The 20,584-nt window shown below is 39.2% G+C and overlaps 1 protein-coding gene across 4 annotated transcripts in view; it reads right to left on the minus strand.

Annotated features, from left to right (window-relative positions):
• RHOBTB1 (Rho related BTB domain containing 1) overlaps positions 1-20,584 on the minus strand; it is a 138,179-nt gene that overhangs the window by 76,854 nt on the left and 40,741 nt on the right. Inside the window, exons 3-4 of one of the 4 annotated variants that reach the window (XM_070470696.1) lie at positions 7,239-7,462; positions 3,787-5,506 (exon numbers count right to left, since the gene is read on the minus strand). The exons of 2 other annotated variants lie outside the window; for them this stretch is intronic. The gene's annotated coding sequence lies outside the window, so the exon portion shown is untranslated. Of the gene's footprint in view, positions 1-42; positions 64-3,786; positions 5,507-7,238; positions 7,463-20,584 lie in introns of those variants that run through there. One more of the 4 variants, XM_070470698.1, reaches the window with a different exon arrangement.

Here is a 20,584-nt window from a genome sequence, read left to right on the forward strand (position 1 = left end):
CCCTTTGTCCCGGGCTCTGGAAAAGTAAGTTGGGCCACTAACCGGCTGGGCGGCAGGGCTCTCTCCCCCCCAGGAGCTGACCGGCCGCCGACTCCAAGGGAGGACATTGGCTTTTGTTTCAAAACGGAGCCCAGCTGCTGACTAAGGGCTGCGTTAGCCCAGCCTCCTCCTGCCCTGAGCGCTGCACGTGCTGCCTGGCTCGACTCTGGGTTACCTGCCTCTGTGACTCGGCTCGTGGGTCCCCGCAAGGGGCGGAAGGACGCACCGGCTGCCCCCGACCCGAGTAAGGAGGAGATTTACAACCTTCTACAAATGGCTGAGTGAGGAAGGGAAGTTGACTTCTGACCGCTTGTGGGCTGTCAGAATTCTTGGATACCCTGATGAACTCCCCCTTACTGTTCCAGGCTGTGAGCTCCCAGGACGGACCAGGGGCAGTTTTCATGCATGCACATAAACGATGTCTATTTCCTACAGAATGTCAGGTAGTCTGTGAAGCTCTAAGGAGGTGACAGTGAACACAACCAACCAGGTGCTGGCCCCCAAAGCACTTTCAGTCAGCTATTAAAATTAGTGTGTTTTAAACCATCTCATTCCCATCCTCTAAAGAAGCAATTGGGGAATAAAGGTATTGATGTGTTCAGCTAAGGTTAAAGGGTTTGTTCTTCCGTGCTGTGCTGTGCTCAGTCGTGTCCGACGCTTTGGTACCCCATAGACTGTAGCCAGCCAGGCTCCTCTGTCCTTGGAAGTTTTCAGGCAAGAATACTGGAGTGGGTTGCCATTTCCTACTCCAGGGGAATTTCCTGACCCAGGGATTGAACCTGAATCTCTTGTGTTTCCTGTTTCCTGTGTCCCCTGCATGGGTGAGCGGATTCTTTACCACTGTGTCACCTGGGAAGCCCTCATTCATTTGATTAACCTTTATTGAGGAGGCTATTTGTGTCCCAAGGGCTGGGGATACAAAGATGACAACAATGTGTCCTTAGTCCTCAAGGAGTTCTCAGGTTATGGATTTGCTGGGAAAGAAGGACTCATATTCTGCTTTAAATGCTGTCTCTTTGTGTTATCCCTCAAGAAACAGAACATCAAAAAATTATAAATGCAAACACACTCCTCCTACCTCAGTTTCCTCCAAGAAACCATAGGATCCCCAGATGAGTTTTACTACACTGGATGTCCCTACTCTTGCCCACTAGTTTGTATTCCCTTTGGAGACCAGGTCTTGCCTGGTGCTCTCTGAATTCCCCAGAGACTCCAGAATATAGTGACATTCAATGTTTTTACAAGGAAAGGTATTGAGGGCAACCTTCTTTTTTAAGCCATCCTCACTGAACTGTCTTTGAAAATAGAATTATTAGTCTCTAATACCCAGAAGAGAGGACAATGAAAAGTCAGATATGGGGGTCTACTCTAAGAACCTCAAGACAGACACGTGAGGGGGTGATCATTTACTTGGCACAAAACAGACTTTGCTTAGTCTATTTAAAAGTGACTCTATTTTGAAAGGTTTAATCAATATACCTTTTTTTCAGTAACATATTTCTTGGGAAAATTTAATTAACCCTGTTCACTCCTAGCAATCACTCCTCTTTAGTGCAGGCCATTTCTCATCAGACTGCAATGGGAGATGAGAAATAGTATAGAAACTCGAAAGAAATAGGAATCAACACGCATTATGGCCTTTACAGCTGGCAGGCAATGGGCTAGGCCAGGAGGTTTCAAACACATTTTCTCAATGAAGCCTCACACCAGTTGATAAGGTAGATGCCATTATTAACATAACCATTTTAAAGATGATGAAACTGAGGCACATAGAAGTAAGTAGCTTTCTGAGATTTTGACAGTTGCATTTACACCTCGGTCAGCTTATGCTGAGGCATTATCATATCACTAACTGGCCTTTTGACATCCTGCTTTTTCTTAGTTTCTTTCATTTCCTCAGTTATGAATTATTATAAAGTTAAATGGCATGTTTAAGCAGCAGGTCAGTCAGTCAGTTGTGTCCAACTCTTTGCGACCCCATGCACTGCAGCATGCCAGGCTTCCCTGTCCATCACCAACTCCCAGAATTTACTCAGACTCACGTCCATTGAGTCGGTGATGCCATCCAACCATCTCATCCTTGTCGTCCCTTCTCCCGCCTTCAGTCTTTCCCAGCATCAGGGTCTTTCAAATGAGTCAGTTCTTTGCATCAGGTGGCCAAAGTATTGGGGTTTCAGTTTCAACTGTGATCCACACAGTCAAAAGATTTGACATAGTCAATAAAGCAGAAATAAATGTTTTTCTGGAACTCTTGCTTTTTCAATAATCCAACGGATGTTGGCAATTTGATCTCTGGTTCCTCTGCCTTTTCTAAAGCCAGCTTGAACATCTGGAAGTTCATGGTTCATGTATTTCTGGAGCCTGGCTTGGAGAATTTGGAGCATAACTTTACTAGCAAGTGAGATGAGTGCAATTGTGTGGTAGTTTGAGCATTCTTTGGCATTGCCTTTCTTTGGGATTGGAATGAAAACTGACCTTTTCCAGTAAAAATTGGTACTTAAGTATAATTAAACCAACACTACATATTTAAACATTCAGGTTTGTACCACACAAAAGTGGTATAAAAACTTTTGACTACCTTTTATGGTAATTATTTACCAAAGTCACAGGATTAAAAAATTTCTCACAGTCAAGATACAGAGATGTTTCATATCATAGAACAGCATCATGCTAAGTCTTGGTATTTGCATCCTCCCACCAACCACTAATCTGTTCTCTTTGTCATTTTGAGGCTTGTATTATGAGAGCATACAGTAGATAATGTTTTGAGATTGAATGAATTCTTTTTTCACTAGGCAGAATGCTCTTGAGGTTCATCTGGGGTGTTGCATATATCAGTAGTTCATTTTAATGCTGAGTAAATTTCTATTGGATAGATATACCAGAATTTGTTCATCTGTTTTCCTACTGAAGGACTTTTTGAGTAGCTTGTTTTGCCAGTAAGAATAACACTTCTATAAACATGGTATTATAGGTATTTGGGTGAACTTAAGTTTTTATTTCTTTGGGATGAATGCCCAAGAATGCCATTGCTGGGTCATATGTTAAAAAACTATCAAACTGTGTTCCAGAGTGCTTGTACCATTTTATGTTCCCACTAGTAATGTATGAGAAATCTAGTTCCTCCATGTTCTTACCAGTATTTGATATTATTACTATTAAAATTTTCATTTGTTCAGTAGCTTTTTAGGGACAATTTATGGTGGCTTTAATCTGGATTTCCCTAATGACTAATGATACTGAAGAACTGACTCATTGAAAAAGACCCTGATGCTGGGAAAGATTGAAGGCAGGAGGAGAAAGGGATGACAGAGGATGTGATGGCTGGATGGCATCACCGACTCGATGGACATGAGTTTGAGCAAGCTCCGGGAGTTGGTGATGGACAGGGAAGCTGGCGTGCTGCAGTCCATGGGGTCGCAAAGTCTGTCGGGACTGAGCGACTGAACCTAGCTGAATGATACTGAATTTCCTCTCAAGTGCCATTATATCTTTTTTGCGGAAATCTGTTCATCTCTTTGGCTTACTTTATAACTGGATTTTTTAAGCTACTGAGTTTTGAGAATTTGTTTTTTTTTTTTCCCCCAAAAAGTATATTCTGGGATCACAGAACTTTCAAACTGAAAAATGAATATTCCTTCAAGATAACACCATTTTCAATCCAGTCACTAGCATCCAACATTTCTACTGCCATTCGTTTTAGAGAATCTTCTCAGATATTTATACTAAGTATTCTGAAGTACTTACATAAAACTCCTTTAGTGAGGGTCTTTCCCTATTATTTAATAAACCTGCTCCTCATCTGTCGGTAACCGACCTGCAGAACCTGACTGGCACGTGGCCACCTCCGAACTAGTCGAGGCCCCGCCTCGGTGCAGGCGCAGAGGCCACTTCCGGCGATCCGATCCAAGGATGCAGCCAAGGCTGCAACAAGCTTGAGTGAGGCTTGGTTTGTGCGGACCATCCATCTCCTCCTCCTTGGATGCAGAATAGGGTGTTGTACTTGGCTGTTTAAAGGATGTCATCCTGGATGGCAAGTTCCAGGTGTTAGGCAGAAATTTCATGGAAAAGCACTACCAGTGCTTGAAGACATGCACCTGTTTTAAGAAGTTTGGTAGAAATTGTTTGGTAGAAAGATAATGAAAAACAGTTGCCAGAGCGGATTCCTGGAGTTAACAGGGGAACAGCCAACAACTTTGCGGTACTTTACAGATCAGGTGGCTGGAGATGTAGTGAAGCGGGGTATGCTGGCTTCTGAAGAAATGCTTTTAGACTAGAGAACTAAGTAAGGCCCGTGGGCATTGGACTTAAGCATTGGCTTAAGGAGGACTTTATCCAGATTGTCCTGCACGCTGGCTTTCCGGAACGACCACGGCTATGGCTCCCGCCTCCAGGCAGTGGGGTCAGCCTTGACGGAGCAGGCAGGAGGGTGTGTGCATCTCCAGCGAATGGTGGCAGAAAGGTTAAGACAGACCCTGTTCGGGGCTCTTCATTAATGGGAAAGTAAATGACCTGACCCTCCGAGGACCCTTTGTTTCTCCTGAAACTTGTATTCTGGATCTCTAGTACTTCCGCCGGAGTAGGTGCTTCTCCCAGATGTCAGACTCCTCTGGGGCCTGACGCTGTTTAGCATTCTGTATGGGGCCCTCTCCTCATTTCTGTTGTCTTTAATATCCACACGGAATAACCTTGCATCACGACCCCCTTTCCCCAGTACCACAGGAAGGCTTTGCCCGAATCACTTTCAGTTGTGTAGCGAGAAGACCCTTTAGCCTCAGGAGCCCAGCTGTATGGAGTTTTGACTAACTGGGAATTGATCTCAGCTGTGAATCATACCTGCTCTTATGGTCTTTGAAGTTCCTATTTTCTAGAGAAATCCAAGTTGGTCTTGGCTGTGGGAAAATCAACTACAGGAAATGTTCTTTACCTGAAAGCTACAAGTGTAAATTAACTCCCAGTCTTGAGTTTGTAGTCTGGTTACCCCTGTTGCCCTTGATGTGATTTCTAGTGGATCCAGTCTTGGCATTGCCTTTGTTACCCATTTAAAGATAGAAGCCTTACATAGAGTGTGCTTTTAGTTGTCAGCTCTCTGAAGGTGGAAAATTTTGCATTAGAGTTCCTTTTGTGACTGGGCAACAGTGGATATAGGCCATGTGTTGGAAATAGACAAAGAGGTATTCTTTGCCTAGAGGCATGTTAAATGTATTTGTGCAGGTTTGCATAAAATCCTTTCTGTGGGGATTCCTTCATTAGGTTTTCTGTTGGTGGGTCAGGTTTGTTGAAAACCTGATTTTGGGGAGCTCCACAATTGTTGCTGCATTCATCTTCTTGTCACAGTCTCTCTTACCAAGATGACTGTTCACTGGTCTAGCTCAACATCTGTGAGAGGAGGCAGCAGACAGCTTTTATGGGCCTCTGGCTTTGTTCAGTACAGAGCTGCTAATTGTGAAACATGTGTATCACACCTCTAGAAAGAAGAAAAACAGTCTAATGAACATTATTTTTGATTTTAAAAAATGGAATTCTGTATTGGGGAAAAATCTGCATGTGAAATGGACATTTGTTCAAAATAAGCTGTTCCTCATATGACAAAAGGTGTTAATATCAGGCTTCAATTTTACCTAATTACAAGTAAATGACAAGATTTATGTGTCGTGGCATTTTTAAGGCTATCTTGCCTGACCAACTGTGTCGTGCCAAAAATACAAAACTGTTTCTCTTCATGACACTAGTAAAAAAATAAATAAAAAAGAAAAACAAAAACCTCAAACCAAAACGCATTAAGGGGAGCACAGAGCAGGGAAAGAGTAGGAAAATGGAATTGCATTTTTGCCATCCCACTAACTAGTCCTATAATTCTGCGCAAGTCCCTATTGCATTTCAAATTTCCATGTGTAAAATGAGGATGAGAATAATAACTTTCTAAAGAGTTGTTGAGACTAAATGAAATAATATCTGTGGAAAATGTCTTGTAAAATGTGAAACTCCACACACTGGTAAGTGTAAAATGACTCATCCTGAAGCCATTTAAAAATCCTATGCAGCACAGGGCATCCTTGCATTTGGGAGTTCAAAGATCAGTCATATAGGAACTGTATCATTCCCATAACTCAGCCCCCAAGGCTGACTGTAAGTATTATACAGAATAGCCTCCACCGACTTTTCTCCATAAGGCAGAAAATTTTTGAGATTTGAGTTTTTTTGCTTTGCCAGTGACTTGTAATTTCTGCATTTCCTCCCCACCCCATCCTCCTATAGAAGTGTGCTAAACTACATACAGAAACTAGAAAAGTAAATGGACTACACATGCACACACAAAACCCATTTCAGAATTCTGCCTATGTTCCTGTCACATTTTTCTCCTTACTGAGCATCTCTAATATATATGCCATTTAATCTTCATGACACTTTGAGAATTATTATCTCAAATATGAGAGGTGGGGGAAAGTGAAAGTGAAAGTCGCTCAGTCGTGTCCGACTCTTTGTGACCCCAAGGACTATATAGTCCATGGAATTCTCCAGGCCAGAATACTGGAGTGGGTAGCCTTTCCCGTCTCCAGTGGATCTTCCCAACTCAGGAATCAAACCAGGGTCTCCTGCATTGCAAGCAGATTCTTTACCAACTAAGCTATGAGGGAAACAAGTGAAGTTTATTAGAGGGTGACTTGCTCTCTGTTAGCAGATGAGGAACCTGAATTTTAACCCAGAATGCGAACCCTGACCTTCTGACCACATGAAAGTAAATACTTTGAAATTTAGTGTATAAGTACACTGAAATTATGGGTGGTGGTGGTGGTGGTTTATTCGCTGAGTCGTGTCCAACTCTTGCGACCCCATGGGCTATAGCCTGCCAGGCTCCTCTTGTCCATGGGATTCTCCAGGCAAGAATGCTGGAGTGGGTTTCCTTCTCCGTGTAAATTATGGATTTATTCTGCTTTAAAAGGAATATAGTTTTTTGTTTTAGAAACACCAATGACCTGGAAGGAGACCTACCAGTCAGTCCCCAGAAATCTGAATTGTGAGGCTTTTTCTTCTTGTCATTACTCTACTTTCATAATGGTTCCTTATCTAAAAGCACCTTCCTCTGAAGTCAAGAACGTGTCTCCATGCACACAACTGCAGTCTCTCCTTAGCTCGGTCAATATTTATATTCATGTAATATTTAATGGGACCTATGATTTACTACTTGGTACACTAACCTTTATCAACAAGTAGTTAATTGCATCACATGTGAGTGATATAAGCAGTTAAAGATGTTCAGGATCAACACTGAAGGAGACCAGTCCCTTAGCTTGTAAACATGAGCTGATAACTCCTGGGGTCAGAGACAAAAATCTCACTTCCTTTCACCAGATCAACTTTACAGGAGCCTGGAGTTTTGGTGAAAGTGTTGTGTCTCTGTTCCCACAGTCCTTGAATAGCGCTGTGGGTGAGAAAGCCCATAGTAAGTGGTTTATGATAAAGGTAAATGATAAAACTTTCACAAGCTTCCTTAGTTATAGTTTATTCTAGTTAGTCCTATCTACAAAGCATGTATGTGACTTAAGACTAAACCTCCGTTTTAAGGGAAAATTATCCTTTATGGCTTGATTTATTCCACAGTAACCACTGCCCACATTACATTGATCATTCACAAAAGGGCACTTTGAGACCATACAACTGTTTTGTAAAGAGTAAAGTATAATAAGTAAGGTATGACTGAAGTGACTTAGCAGCAGCAGCAGTGTGGATGAATAATAGTAATAAGTACTGTGATAACCACCTGGCTTGTTTTCTGAGACATTGATAATTACTTCCTTAAATTTATTTTTAATGGAACATAGTTGAATTATGATGTCAATTATTGCTGTTCAGCAAAGTAAGGCAATTATACACACATGTACATTTACATTATTTTTCATACTCTTTTTCCATTATGGTTTATCACACAATATTGAATATAGTTCCCTGTGCTATTCAGTAGGACCTTGTTGTTCTTCATTCTATATGTAATAGTTAACATCTGCTAACCCCGGCCTCCTATTCCATTGCTCTCTCACCTCTCTCCCCCTTGGCAACCCTTAGTCTGTTCTGTATGTCCCTGAATCTATTTCTGTTTAATAGATAGATTCATTTGTGTCATATTTTAGATTCCACATATAAGTGATATCATATGGTATTTGTCTTTTTTTCCCCTGACTTACTTCCCTTCGTATGATAAATTCTGGTTGAACCCATGACCACATTTTTTTTTCTTTTTTTTTTTTTTAACACCAAAAGCATTTTGTATTGGGGCATAGCCAATTAACAATGTTGTTCCAGTTTCTGGTGAACAGCCAAGGGACTCAGCCATACATGTATATGTATCCATTCTCCCCAAACTCCCTTTCCATTCAGGCTGGCATATAACATTGAGCAGAGTTCCATCTGCTATACACTAGGTCTTTGTTTGTTATCCATTGTAAATATAGCAGTGTGTACATGGCCTTCCCAAAGTCCCTAACTGTCCCTTCCCCTGGCAACCGTAAGTTCATTTTCTAAGTCTGTTAGTCTCTGTTTTATAAGTTTATTTGTATCATTTCTTTTTAGATTCCACATATAAGGGATGTCATATGATATTTCTCCTTTTCTGTCTGACTTAGCACACTCAGTATGACACTCTCTAGGGATGACCACCTGACTCTTTAATCTGTGCTTATAATAGTTAATATTTAGGTAGCAACCGCTATGTGTTGGGCATGGTGCATCATGTTTTAATACATCAGTCCAAGTAATACTTCTTTTTAATAGTAAAGATGATATACCATCTGTGCATGTAAATAGTTCTGCTTTCTATAGAAATGAACTCATCACAACTGTTGCTCTTATTAGCATGAGTTTTGTATTGTTTGATTATTGCTAGGTTTGATGTTTCTCCCTAGTAATACATTTTAGGTGGCAAATGGATGGGAAAAAAAGCATATATACCCGGAACAATAGTGTACAAATAGAAACACTTAGGCACCTGAAAGATGCCTGAAGATTTTATTTATATTTGGACTCTTGCATATTATACAAAAAATGGAGGGCTGAGATATTGAGAGATACTCGAGTGCCTTCTGAATGATAAAAATTTATGTTCAGTATAATTTCAGCTTTGAATGTATTTTGATGTATTCAGTTTTATTTTGAGTTTATCAGTTAAAATGGTAAACTTAGCTAACTCTGTTATTTAGAACACTTATTAACCTGTTCATCACCATTTTTGCTTTTTTTTTTGAATTGGTATTTTCCGGTCCTATCAACTAAAGTGTTCAACAGAGAAGACAACCTGGTTGGGAGTTCAGACCCCTGGCTTGAGAGTTAGGTAATGAGGACTCAAGACTGGCTGTTAACAACTCCTTATGGGAGAATTTCCTTGGGCAAGTCAAGTCACTTCTCTCAGGGCCCAGTTTCCTTATCTCTGAATTGAAAGCCTCAGCCTGGAGTACCAAAGTTCATGGCAGTCCAGAGTGAATACACTTTGCATGTTGAAATTATTACAAAAAGACCAAAGACCTAGTGACCTCAAAAAGCACTTTACACTTCTTTTACTATGAAAGATTAAAAAAAAAACATATTCAACAAACATTGAATAAATTCTTTCCATTTACTTATCACTAAATTAAACTGACAGTTTCATTAGTTACTAATGGCTCTCATTTGGCTTGGGGGTCAGGGTTGCTAGATAAAATATAGGACACTCAGTTACATTCACCTGTCCCATGCAATTTAGGGCATATTTTAAAAGTATTTATTGTCTGAAATTCACATGTAACTGGGTATCCTGTATTTTCATTTGCTAAATCTGGCAATTTAGTGGATCAGAAAGGGTGAGGAGAGGGGAGCAAAATTAAATTGAAGGAAAACTGACAGAAGCATTGTTTGAATTATCCAGTTGTGAATTTACAGATAAATAGGAGGAGATAAACATGTCAAGTAGCATTTTCCAAAGTTTATTCTGTGGGACCAACCCTGAATGAAACTCTATTAAAAAGTTAAATAGTCCTTTCTTTATAAATGTTAAAGTAAGTTGGAGAAATACTTTATATTTTATCTTCTTCTTAAGAGAAGTTATTTTTCTTATTGCAAGACTTCCCAGGCCATTTATAGGTGAAAGTTAGTTGTGCCTATCTCAGAGGGAAATACTCTCTGTTGAGCTGCCTGTGATTATTTAACCAGGATCTCTTCTTTGTGGTCCTAGAATACTATCAACAGTCCACAGTATTCTTGAACATACTTGTGAACATCACAGTTAATAAAACCACAACAGTGTACTGCACGGGTCAGTCATTGCAAACAGCACGGAGGCTTCTTCCTGATTGGGTGGACATGTGGGTCATTGTGGTAAATTATTCAAGGAGTAACTGTCCTGGGTTACTCCAAACCACAGATAATTGCCAACTATCATTACACAGCACAAATGCATTCATTTAAAATGCCAGTTTGGTATATACCAGCAATGCTGATTATAAAACACTGTAATTAGTTAATGTAGCTTGGTGGCAGCTGACCCAGTGTTAGTAAGCATTCTCTTCATCTAAATTTGTCATCTATAACTTGTTAGTGACAGATACTCAAAAGGGTCCAGTGTTTGACTGCAAAGAAAACAGAAACCCATGTATACAGTAAGCTTGTTGGTTGTTTGCAAAGGAATGTGACTATTTTGAAAATTAATATGAACTATCATAGTTGATGAATTAAACTGTTTTTGTTTAAACATGTTATTAAATTCATAGCCATTTTTAGCCATTAATTTTGATCAATTAACACACTGAAATAACTATTGTGGGAGTCCACAAATTTTCAGTTGGACCTCATCTGTTAATAGGCTGATAATCCTCTTCGGAGTGACTACAACTGCTCCCAAGCAATTAGGTGCAGTGGTGTAAGCACCACTAAGCCTTAGGAGTCAACTCACATTCCCCCTTTCTCCCATTCTAAAAACTAACCTGAATTAAAGGCTAATTGATAGTGAGAATACTAAAAAGGCAGGTCCACAGAATATGTAACGTGGTGTGGGGAGGGAACCCAAGATTTTAGAATAATCACACACTTTGTAATCTATTTCTGGAAACCTGAAAGAGTATTCTTAACAACTTTTCCACTGGTAATAATAATAACAACAATTTGACAAAATAACTCCATGCCTGACACATTCTGCTCAGTGCTTTAGAAGCTTTATCACATCATATCATCTTCATGGCAACCCTGTGAGATACTGTTGTCCTCTCCATCGTACAAATGGGAAAGCTGAGGAATAGAGAGTTAAGTCATTTGTGTAAGATCATATCCTTAGAAAGGGGAGTTCAAGGATTACATTTCTAAGTCTAAATTCAAATCCAAATTCATAACCACTATATAATACTGCTGCAAAGGAGAAGGACTTCCTGTAAGCAGACATCACTTGTGGGTGTATTTTCTCTGCCAGGACAGACATAGACCCCACCATTAATCAGATTAAAAAGTCAGTAATTGGGTCCTCAGAACATGTGGTTAAAAGCACAAGAAGGCTAATGCCAAATTTAGGGAGGTGGGAAAGTCAAGCACTTCTAAATGAAGAAATCACAGGGAACTTGACTTGATACCATTTTTATAAGCATAAAATTGAAGCTGCAAACATTTGAGTTTTAAGCACTGTGTGTTAGAAAGAACACTGAAATGACTGTAAATTTTCTGACGATTTGTCCAGTATACAATTTTAAACTCTGATTTCCTTCAGAAATCAAAGTTTCTGAGCTAGTCTATTGCAAAAGAAACCCAACAGGTTTTAGCTTTAAAAGGGTTTGGGAACTTGATGTTGCATAGGTCAGAGGAGCTAAATTTATTTTATTTGATGAGTAAGCACAACTGGATTAAAAGGTTGTGTAGATACAAACTTCTAAATTAAAAAAAAAAAAAACCAAAAAACTCAAGATCAACCATCAACAGGGAAGAGTAGGAATTTATAATAAAAGTGACTTCATTTTTTTAAATTAATGTGGTAACATCTTCACTGTGGTAGCATGTTAATTTGGTGGTCCCCAATGAACCACACTTCTCTATTTCTGCCAGGGAAGGTCCCTCTTGGAAGAGGCTGGCCTTGTGACCTGTATTAGCCAATAGAATGTGGTTGAAGAGAAGCTTTACCAGTTCTAGGCCCAAGTCTTAAAAAACCTCGGCAGCTTCTGCTTGTGTCCTTAGAAGGAAAGTACTTACAAAGTACGAAGTTGGACTATACTGGGACTGGCATTCTTAAAAGAAGCCTAACCTAGCCATGTGGAGAGTTCCCATGGATAAATATCTGGGTCCTGAAGACAGCCTCAGCTAAGCTCTCAGCTGATAGCCAGCAGCATATGGCCAACCAGGTGAATGAAGCCATCTTGGAAGTAGATTCTCCATCACCAGCTGAACAATGCCCCAAACATGCAGGGGTCTCCACAGAGCCCTGCCTAAGCTGCAGCACTAGGAGCAAATAAGTGAGATAGTTGTTTTAAGCCTCCAAGTTTTGAGTTAAATTTTATGGGGGACCATGCTGCATGGCATCTGAGATCTTAGCTTCCCTACCAGGGGTCCCTGCCATGAACTGAACCCTGGGCCCCCTTCAGTGGAAGAAGGGAGTCTTATATACTGACTACCAGGGAAATTCCATTGAATTAACTTTTAATGTAACAATAATAATAAAAAAAAAGTCGCTCAGTCGTGTCTGACTCTTTGTGACCCCATGGACTGTAGCCCACCAGGCTCCTCCGTCCATGGGATTCTCCAGGCAAGAATACTGGAGTGGGTTGCCATTTCCTTCTCCAATGTAACAATACATTGACATAATTATACCAGATCTTTTCCATTTCTCCCAAAATTGTTTTGGAGGGGATGTACATTCATTTGATTGTTGGTTTTGTAAAATGGTAACTACTTTACCATGTTCCCCAACTTTGTATTGAAGGAAGCATTCATTCCTTCAGCTTTTGCCAAGTATTCCTGTTGACTGTTAGGCCCTAGGTACCCAAAGATGAGAAAGAGACTCAGAAAAGCACTTAGCCTGATGGAAGAGACAAACACTCACACACAGGATTGGTTTTGTGTGTTAGAACTTTGCGTGCCTAGCACAATAGCAGGACAGAGAAGGGATCAACTCATCTTTCAGTGGCTGTGGAGGGGTCAGAATTTTCCAGCAAGTGTCCTACAAGGAATGGCATTTGTGTTAAGCATTGAAAGATGAAAGGAATTCTCCCGGGTAGAGAAAAAGCAGTCTGGAGGAGTCCTTCTGTGCTTAGGAAAGAATGTTAGCAAAGTTCTGACAGTGTTAAGGAATATGATAGTTTAGAGTAACTAAGCGCAGTCTTATGCGGCCATGGTGCAAGGTGGGGTAACAAAGGTTACCTGCCTGTCCAAGCAGTTAGAAGGCTTGAAGGCAATTCTCATCAGCATGGCTTGAGGACAAGGTAAGGCCATCTCAACAATTTTTAAAAATTGTACTTAAATGAAGTATAATTTGCACACAGCAAGAAGTCTTAACATCCTAAGTTCAATGAATTTTAATGTATGTAAATACCTATGTGACCACCACTTGGACCAAGGTCGGGCCAGCATAATATGACAAAATGTGACAAGGATGTCATGAGCATAAACCCATATATCCTGAACAAAGTATTAGCAAATCCAGCAACTTAACAAAGGATGATACATCAAGACCAAATGATCAGGAATGCAAGGTTGGTTTACTATTTAAAAACTCAATAATGTAACCTACATTAGTAGAATAGCAAACCATATCTAATAGATGCAGATAAGACAAATGATAAAATTTAACACACTTTCGTGATCGAAATTTCTTCTGGGTATTTAAAGCAAGGAAAAGACCTGGCCAGATCTGTGCTGTTCAGAGTTGAAGGCCCTTTGTGAAGCAGGGTTCCCAGTCCTGGAACAGGGCACTATGGTATGACATTCTCTAGGAAAAGTTTCTAGGGGTTTCCAGGAGAAAGTTTCCAGGAGAAAGCAAAATCCACAGACATCCAGCTCTACCACTGGAGGAACTGTGCCAAATGCTGACTCTAAGTGAGCAATAAATTAACTCCAGACCTCTTTAACAGCTATGTAGACTAGAAAGGACTTAGACAGAGTCCATTAAAAATGTGATTGCTCTACACATCACAAGTAGCAGTGCTAATGAATATTGCTTACACGTCTGAACCTGGCTGCTCTGTGCTACAACAGGAATGAAACAAAATCAAAAGCTGAGTAGCTCAGGCCTATATTGATGGCTCCTGGCAATAAAGGTAACAGGTAGAAACCTGAATCCTAGTTTTGTCTGCCACTATCCAGCTGTGTGCCCTTTGGAAAGACAGATTGCCCCTCTGGGCTTGTGGTTTCTGCATCTGTGAAATAAGTGGATTAGACTTGATGGGTCTCAGTATGAGTCAGATCTGGATTTCAGTCCTAGCTCATCCTTACCACCTGTGTGACCTGTGCCTCACTTTCTCCATCTGTATAATGGACAGAAACCTCAATGTGTTTCTCTGAATATTAAATAAGACCATGTAAGTGGAACACTGAATACATTCACTGTACATATTGAACACAAAATAAAGATAGATGTTGTTCATGTTCTAAGAATTAGCTATTAGGTTCTAAAATGCCGTAATGACTAACAGACTGGAAATACTAATTTTTTTCTGACATGGAGATTGGTAAATGTTGTGGAAAGCTTTGGAATTCTGCATGCCCCATCACAGGTAGGGTACTGTAAAAAGCTTGGGTAATTTTAGCAGGAAGGAGAACAGAAGGGTAGATACTCTTTCATGATTTAATCGTGGTTATGTACCAGTGATTTCATTACCATGTGTAAAAAAATCTATGATGACATTTCCTATACTCCGATAAGTACTAAGTGAGAAATCTAATTAAATGATGCGTCCATACAGTTTCCATAGAATGTAATTAATGAGATACCAGAACCCTCTATTGATTATGGTGCTGAATTTAATCAAATAGTATGTTTATCTAAGTAATCCAAACAGAGTCTGATGTCTACAGTCAGGCATGTGACTTTCGCTGGCTGTAAATAAGCTGTTCAGAGGAACAAAGTACCCTGCTTACAGAACAGGAAATTTAATGATCTGCATTTGTAACATAACATACTGTATCAAATAAAGGACTGCTTTTTTCCGAAAGTCACATTCATAGAATCTTTCATAGAATTCATAGAATCTCTGAGTTTGAACTATTTAGTTAGACCAAATATTCAAACTGGAAATATTCATGAGAGAGCTTTAAATGATGTTACTATTTTGGACCATGTCCCCACCATCCATCAGACACTTTCTTACTTACGGGCAATTTCAGCCCAAGTCATGAAGAACTTGCAGTGACTATAGTGGGACTGCATGTTCCGTGGCCTCCTGGGAAGTGCTGGAAGCTTAGCTACCCCCAACTCTCCATCTCTAATACCTTTGAAATTATTATTACCGCCTTGGGAAGATGCGGTCTTCATCATGGCCACAGTGGTGAGAGCCAGATGGTGGAGTCTGTATTTTTAAATAAATCTTTATTGGAATATAGTTGCTTTATAATATTATGACAGTTTTTTACTGTACAGCAAAGTAAATCAGCTGTATGTATACATATACCCCCTCTTTTTATGGGGATTTCCTTCCCATTTAGGTCACCACAGAGCACGGAGTAGAGTTCCCTGAGCTATGTAGGAGTCTTATTAGCTATCTATTTTAGATGTATCAGTGGTGTATATATGTCAAGCGCAATCTCCCAGTTCATAACCCCCAGAAGTGCTTTTAATAAAGCTATAAATTCTAAGTCAGACAGGTTATTCTATATGCTATTACAGTGCTATTAAATGTAATGGTTGTTTATATTTTTAAAGGAGGTGGCCATTTTTTCTCTACCTGAGACCCAATGCTAGGACTGTCCTGAGTAGAAACTTTCAAAATGAGCCACGTGGTTGAAAACATCTGCTGATGAATTGTATGCAGTTAGTGATCTCTGGAGCTCTTGTTGGAACTGATGTTAAAATCACCTGTCTATCTCTGACCTTCAAAATAACCCTTCTCAACAGAAAAAGAGGCACTTTTTTACAACAGATAATGTATCAAAATATGCGCAATGGTTATATTTTCCTTTTAAATATAAGAACACAGAAATGGTGGGGGATAGAAGAATGATTAACATTTAACAGCAGCCATTTCATAATTTCATAGGCTTGTCTCAATCCACAAATGCAAAATAAAGTCAGGAGGCCAAACTGGCTTTTAAACGTACTCTTCCTACAAACATTGTTTTTTACCCTTCAGGGGAAATTTCCACATCCTCAGGAAGAAGCAAATTATATGGTGTATTTTTTCCCCTCATAAAATGTCTAGTGTAAATGTCTAGGTCTTTTGCAATCCTAATTTTCTGTTTTGTTCTAAGGAAGCTTTCCACTTGACAAGTACTTAGATGCTTATTTGTCCTTTGATACAGATTTAATATTGTTCTCTGTAGCCCTGGAAATAACAGTTGGCTTGGTTCATTATGGCCAAATAGAAATAATTTTAAAAGCACTATGGTTTCTGGTCCATTTGTAACAATTTTGTCCCCTTCCTGGGTTGGTCCTGGCATCCTGAACATAACCTGTACGCTGACAAAGCTATGATTCTGTTCTGTGACCTCTGCAGGGCAGTATCACTTAAACTGCCCACCAGTTTCTGTGTATTTAAACAAATACATCATTCCTAATCTAGGATTGGACCATCATAAATGGCTAGTTAGACCGTCAGCCATATCGTTAGGACTGGAAGTCTATTTTCTAATGTCTCAAGGTCTTTGATTGTGGTGCAGACCATGGATACAGATGTGATGGTTGAAGTTCCCCAGGAAGTATTGCAAATACATGTAGTTTCTAGCCAAAGCAGCCTGCGTAAACAAGCAACCACGTAAACCCGTAAACAAGCAACCACGTAAACCACACTGTTTGGCTTGACCCAAAGTTATGGCAGGAATGTCCTCAGCCACTCACCGGCATACAGGTAGGCCGTTTTTGTTACCCACTGCTCCATACAAAAAGACCCAAATGGCTCAGCAAATATTTACTGAATTACAATTCTGGCATTGTTAATCTTTTTCTTCACACACTTGAGGTTTTGCATCTTGCTCCCAATTTTATAAAATGAAAGTGAATAAAGAGGTTTAATCAGCAAATAATCTGAATACAATTAAAAAAATATTTTTATCTTCCAGAAGATAAATTCACAAGCATGATAAGAGGCTTTTAGGGCAACCTTGCAAAAAGGCTCTTTTGAAAGCTGCACCCTTTGCATAAAAATGTCTATGAGCAGAATAAAATATATAAACAAGCAGCATTAACTAAGAAAGAAAACCTCAGCATTAGAAAAAATGCACACTCAGGCTCTCCTTTCCCATTTAGGTGGCTTCCTGTGGTTGGTCATCACCTTTTAAATAGAAAGTTATGGGCTCTGTTGGACCAGGCCAGGTTTTCTACTGCATGGGCCTTCAAAAGAAATCCATACCATGTGTCAGAGAAGCCGATTCTTATGGCACATTGTTGCTAGCTGGGTATACTCCTGTGTCGTCCTTCTCTGAATAATGTGATTGAGCATCACTTTCGTAATTATAAGCTCCCTGTAGGAGTTTCTTTGTTCCACACATCGCCAAATGTAGCACCTAATAGGTGACTCCTGAATGAATGAATGGATGGATGAATAGGCATTCAGTAATAACTCTGGATTGTTGCAAGCCAACCGAAACAAAAAAACTTTGATTTCTTTGCCTTGGCTCATCTTATTTTTCCTCCAACTGTCTCATGCCCTTCTCTACTCCAAAAATGCATGAAAAATGCATAAAAAGGACCAACTAGGGTGTGTGTGTGTATGTATGTGTGAACTAATACACACAAACATAAAATACAATCTTCATATAATGTACTTTCAGTCTCTGTAAAAGTATACTTCATGCAGTGTCCTTTTGTAGTATTTAATGATTTTACTAGTTAGGTACTCGGAAATAAACATGCCACTGTCAGCTTGCATACAGCAGGTAGATCAGTAAAAGATGATTAAGACTGGAGTGGAGGTTATCACCAGAGGGTGAGAAAATCCTTTCCTGTGTTTTGGGCCACCGCTGCCCTCTAGGGGACACGTGGAAAATAAGCAAAGTCTCAAACCTGCTAGAAATTAAAGACCTTGGAAAATCATTTTGTCTGCCTAACTTTTATTAAGGAAAGCTTAATGAAAAGCTAATTAAAATTACTTCAAGGATAGCTGTATAATCACCCCCAAATCTTTACATCACATGCTCTTCTAGGGTCACCCAATTTAAAGTCCCTCTTGGCTGATAAAAAGTTCTTTATTTTGTCTATACTGATGTTCCTGTGGAATTTTAAACCTGTTATTTCTTGTCCTGTTAAGGAACAGCTGCTTATTATGACTAACATGTTAGTCATTGTTTATACTTTTAGCTTTCGGTGCTCCAGAAACCTGCAACCCCGGCTCCTCCTGTCTTTTTTCACAAAGTCAGCGTGTATGGAGGAAAATATGCAGACATTTCCAAAGTTGCCAAATTGTTCCTTATTTCTAGACAAAAGAAGCTTCACTGATTTGAAGACCAAAAATCAACTTGTGATTTTCACATGGGAGATATAACTTAAAGTACCCCTGGGTCCTTCAACCGTCTCAATATAAAACTTGAAAAATTAGGTATAGTATCTTTTGTAATCCTACTTGATGAGCAGAAAGTAATATACTTTCATTTCTAGCTCTTAAAGGAGAATTTAAACAATACTAAATGAGGTTTTTGGAAGTGAATATTCTTAAGAGAAAATTTCATGACTTTTGGATGATACTGTGGAAGAGTCACTTATAAAAACATCTATTTGTTCATCCATTTAACATTTGTTGAGTATTTTATTACTCAAAAGACACTATCTTAGGAGGTGTATAAAGAAACTTACCATTCTGTAGAAAAGAACTGTATGACAGGAACACATTTTGTCCTGTATTAGATTTGACTTTATTCAACAAATAAAAAATATCAAGATGCTTATGTTTTATGTATATTATCTACTAGACTTCAAGTATCTAGAGAAAAGGGAATTTATTTTGCTCATCTTTGTATCATCAGTATCTTGGGTGATTTAATTTCTTAAGCCTAATAGTAGTCCTTTAAGTGTGTGTTTTTGTTCCCAGTTTCTGGGTAAATTTTTCAGCAGTTTATAAGCTAGAATGTAATTGAGATTTAAACCCAAGTGTGTCTGATCACTGATATTATGATTTTTCCCTGCTTATATGCCTAGCGTAGTGACTACACACTGTAGCTGTTCAGTAAATATTTGAATGAGTTGGTGTGCTTTTCCTAAGTAGTATATTCTCTGCTTGCATTTTGGTATCTCAGGTGCTTCAAACAGTGTTTGGTACATAATAGGTCCTCAGTAATTGTTGAATGAATGAATATAGATTTATTAGGAAGTCTCTTTTCAGTATTTTTCCATTACCTTAATTCTTACAGTATATCCACAATGGTAGAATAATGTTTTAAGACTAAATGAAACAAGTGTTTTATGAAATATGTATTGATGGTGGTCTCTAACCAACTGTCCTGGAATTCATTTTCAGCTAAACTCAGGACATCAAATAGGTCATTGATGTACTTTCTTGGTAATTTCATTGCCCAAAGATTTGAGGAAATGAATGGGGGAGTTGATATTTAAAAAAAAAAAATCAAGTTCTAACTCATAGGAAGAGCTGGCTGGGCATGCGGAAATAATAGGAATCTTAAAGAACAATAGAAATAAGAGTTTTCAAAACTGATGGGGATAGAAATTCTGAAAAAAATCAGAGAAGTAGGGCAAATTTATGAAAACAGATTTTTAAAAGTTCAGGGAACAGATTAGAAGAACTCTATAGCATAAAAATTTCAAAGGGAAAACATCTTGAAAAGGTTGAAAACCTTGCAAAAATTCTAAACAAACCCCAAAGCTCTTAATGTCAGTTTTTATGGTATTAGGATTATAAATAATTTCTTTAAAATGTTACCTTTCCACATTTTTAACTTGTCTATGATGTGATTTTCAGGTAAACAGAGAAGTTCCGATTATATATCTAAAAAATAAAGCAAAAGTCACTTTAAAACAAGCAGTTTCTACCATATACAGTTGCACATCATTCTGATGTGGTTTTTATCTGACATTCTTTTCCAGTGTCTCTGCATCTCTACTTTAAATAACCCATTTATTGCTTTGTTCATTAAGCATCTGTTTACTGAGAAACTTGCATATAGCAGCAGTGCTCCGGGCCCTGGGACACAGATGTGGACAAAAGCACATCCTTGTTCTTAGGGGGCTGATATTCTAGTAGGGGAGACAGACAGAACACAAATAAAGCATGTCTTTAATTCTAGGCTGCAGTCAGGCTTTTAAGAAAAATAAAGCATGGTAGGAGGAGAGGGAGCAATGTGGTGTCATAGCTTCAGATGTACTGATTAAGGAAGTCAGTCCTCTGAGAAGGGAACAACTAGTGATGGGAGGCTGGAATGCTAAGAATTGGACTGGGGAAAATTCAGG

Source organism: Odocoileus virginianus, chromosome 7 (assembly GCF_023699985.2).
Source record: "Odocoileus virginianus isolate 20LAN1187 ecotype Illinois chromosome 7, Ovbor_1.2, whole genome shotgun sequence".
In the NCBI taxonomy this organism is placed as follows: domain Eukaryota; kingdom Metazoa; phylum Chordata; class Mammalia; order Artiodactyla; family Cervidae; genus Odocoileus; species Odocoileus virginianus.